Source organism: Marmota marmota, unplaced genomic scaffold (assembly GCF_001458135.2).
Source record: "Marmota marmota marmota unplaced genomic scaffold, marMar, whole genome shotgun sequence".
In the NCBI taxonomy this organism is placed as follows: domain Eukaryota; kingdom Metazoa; phylum Chordata; class Mammalia; order Rodentia; family Sciuridae; genus Marmota; species Marmota marmota.
In genome coordinates this window covers 1,990,203-1,994,344 of record NW_026000000.1, presented here as the reverse complement: position 1 = coordinate 1,994,344, position 4,142 = coordinate 1,990,203, and positions in this window count along the sequence as shown.

Below are 4,142 nucleotides of genomic sequence, written 5' to 3'. Positions count from 1 at the left end.
TCATCTTTTCTGTGTCATTGCATAGGATTCTTGGGTACATGTGAATCTCTTCTCTATAGTTTGCGGTTGCAGGAGCTAACCTTGGGCCTAAGACAGTCTTACAGCTGCTGATTTCACTTTGATGAGTCTGGCCATGCAAACATAAAGCATCCAGAAACGATCTCCAAATTCTCAAACAAGGACTAGGAAAAGCTCTTGTGTTCTAACTTGCTTCACCATTCAGAGACACAGGGACAGGGGTGGACAATAAGAGGCTGTATCAAATTGCAGTTGATACATGTCATTACCTTCTCCTTTTCAAAATCCAGCCACAGGTGGAGTAAGCATGTTTCTTTTTCCTCTTCCTCCCCAGAAGGGACTTATTCCTTGGCTTACCTTTCGTTTTTGTTGTTGTTGTTTGTTTGTTTGTTTTTGTTTTTTGCAGGGTGGGGAGGGTATCAAGAATTGAACTTAGGAGCACTCAACCACTGAGTCACATCTCCAGCCATATTTTGTATTATATTTAGAGGCAAAATCTCACTGAGTTGCTTAGCACCTCGCCATTGCTGAGGCTGGCTTTGAACTTGTGATCCTCCAGTCTTAGCCTCTCGAGCCAGTGAGATTACAGTTGTGCATAAATGTACCTGGTTAGTTTATCCTTCTTAAAATGATTTTCCCTCTACACACTTCCTTTTATTTCATTTAGAAATGATCTAATTTAATCCTCACAACAAACCACAAGATAAATACTATTATTATCCTCACATATAAAAGGTTTAGCTAGTAGTGGCACAGCCAGGATTTGGGCCCATGTGATCAAGGTTAAATTGAAGTTTAATCACAAGGCTGCACTTCTTTCTGTTAGTTGGTAAGGTGGAATGACAAAAAAAAAGTGAATTATGTATAAATGGTTCATTAGTTTAATATGTCAAAATATTATTCAACATCCTAACATCCTTTGTTATTAAGGTATTAAAATGAATGAGAGGGTCTGAGAAGACTGTATAAGTCCAGAGTATGATGAGAAATGAAATAGAGAAAAAAGACGAAGGATAATGTTGCTAATTCAAACAGGAAAAAATAAATAAATTCAGTGAATAACATTGAGAAGTGGTCTCTGACTTTAACAAAAGAAAGCCCCAGTAGTATATTCATTAGTACACTGAAGTTTGAAAAGTTAGAATCTATGCCTTCTTATGGTTTCTCCCTTGTGTTGCTTATAACCTTTTTCTTATGAATTCTCTCTTCCATTTTACATATAAAATTTCCTAAGTGGTCTCTCCTGTTCAGATTTTTAAAGTGATTTCCCAGTCTGTATAGATGATATAGTCGTGGTCTAATCTACAGAAATAGATTCATGATTGAGTTCTTGCCTAACATTAGACCTATATTTCTATTTCCTGACTTCACTCTACTGCATTTTGTGAAATTACAATATGAGTAATTTTTAGAACAGAATTTCATTATCTTACATTTATGGCCTTTACACAAAGTTATCTTTTTACCTGACTGGCATCTTCACCTGGGGACTCCTCTTGGCCTCTCCTCTTCCCTAATTATACGCAAAATCTTGTCTTTTTGACCAATGACCATTATCCTTCAGGCATCTGTCCTCTATAAAGACTTTCTTGACTTACAGATTAATTTCTGCTGCACTTTTTTTGGGGAAATAAAGGCGGGTTCTATTAATAATTTCACACAAACAGTGAGTTCACACTGGCTTGTGAAATTCAGTTACTAAATTTTAAAGTTTTGGAAGCTGGTTGTTAAGCCATTTGCTTGAAATTGACCACAGTGTTATATCATACAAATAAATACAAACATAGCACATCATTTTTCTTTTCTTTTTCCTTTTTTTTTTTTTGGAGAGCTATCTATTGTTATTCAGACATGAATATAAAACACTAGTATGCTAGGTAAAGCATTAGGCAAGCATTTAAGATGATGTCATGTTTTTCAACTTTTTATCTATCTTATAGGAAACTGTTTTATTGGGCTGAAAAATGTTTCCTAGTGCCTAGAATTTCAAGGGGGGAAAACACCCTAATCAAATCTGTATTCTGAAGAATTAAGTTGGTGCTTATATACGCCATCATCAACAAACTGCACGGTATAGAGCTGTGAAAATTGCAGACCTTTACAACTTGGTTGTTGATTAATGATTTAATTAAAGTAGGATTAATATAAATCTATTGGTAAGAAAGAATGCTACTGAAAGTTGGAAATATTCTGGCAATCTACCCTTCTACAGTTACCGTAGAAGGTGATAATAATAGAGCGACAGTTACCAACTTCAACACTTGAAGATCTTCTGGAGGAAAGGCTGATGTTTGCAAGCTCTGCAAGAAGAAATTGAGAAGCAAGGGAATAATTTTAATGACTACAATGTATCATATGGTGTGCTTTTTAATGTGACTCAGGAAAAATTTCTCTCAGGTCTTGGCAATAGGCAAAGTTAAATTCTCTTAAGTAATTGCTTTTTTTTAACTTTATGTACTCTATGAATGTTGGATCCAATCCTATTTCATTTTTTGATCTGACAGAAGAGAGATCAGAGCTTTATTTGGGTCCTAAATAACTAATGTATGGAAGGATGTACACATAAGTCTGGGTGCTAATCTAAGCCCTCCGTTTACTCTTCTCCCATCTTCATTTCTCTTTCATCACACTCTTTCAACCTGATTTCTCCTCCTGTGGACTATGTATTTTAGTAGCATTCTTGTTCTGAAATGGGTTATAAATAAATAACACAGACAGGAAATGGCACCAACCTGGTTCTTGAAAACAGTTGCACATGGAAATCTTGATTGTTTCAAAGGAATACTGTGCTCATCATTTCAGTTTCTGCTAAGAAAAGTTCTAGGACACTTATATTCAAACTAATTTTTGTAGTTATGAAAATTGAAACAGAGTTTTAAATCTCATCAGTGTAATCTAGAAACAAAGGAATAATAAAGCTAAAATTTATTCTCAAGTTTCCCCTATAGTTACAAACATTAGGAAAGGAATGAATAATGACCTAATGATGACTCAGAACCCAAATTATTTCAGCCCTGAATATGTCAGCCCTCGTCAAAATTCTTAGCAAGAATATGGTATTAACTGAATGATCCTATTTAGATACTCATTTCTAGTCTACACTTATTACTCACCAGGTAACTTATGAGAATTATATCCCATTACATGTATTGGTATAAGTAAGTCTCTAAAATAATTTAAAAAGGCATTTAGTATGCTTATCTTACTTTTAAAAGTCATACTTTTATGGCACCTGGAATATATAATTTTAGGTTCCTCTACTCAAAAAATTAAAACCTGTCTGAATTTTATATTAATTTATATATGTAAATGTATATATACCTATGAAAAAATGCACTATCTTATGTGGGAATAGTATGAATAAAATATGTCAGTATTTACATTATGAATAAAATATTATATGTAAAAACAATATTTTGAGATTAATGCACTATTATATTCATGAATTTTATATATTACTAAAGTAGTGTAAATGTATGTAGACTTTGGTTTTTATCATTCATTTAAGCCTGCTAAAATTCTTCTTTTTTCCACCCTCATTATACTATAACTGCTATTTTGATAAATATCTTGTCTTGAGTTTGATAAATATCTTGTCTCTTTCATACCAAACTTCAAAAAAAATCTTTGTTATTTTGATACATTATTATTATTATTATTATTATTATTATCATCATCATCATCATCATCATCATCAACATCATCATTATTTTTCAGTTCCAGGGACTGAACCCAGGGGTTCTTAAACCACTGAGCCATATCCAAGCCCTTTTTATTTTTATTTTGAGAGATACAGTATCACTACTTTGCACAGGGCTTTACTAAGTTGCTGTGACTATCTTTGAACTTACAATCCTCCTTCTTCATCCTCCTGAGCTGCTGGCAGTACAGGCACGTACCACCACAACTTTAAAGGTATATTTAAGGTGTTTAAGTTGAAATGTGTCATATCTGATGACAGGTGTCAAAGCATTCTGCTGGATCACAGATACAAAGTCCCAAAACAGTCCTCCTTGTAGCCTAGCTTCTCACAGTGCTTTTTAGCACTGCTTTTCTTATTTTAAATTGATCAGAGGCATAATGAAGAAGAAAGAGGAGGAGGAGGAGGAGGAGGAGGGGAAAAA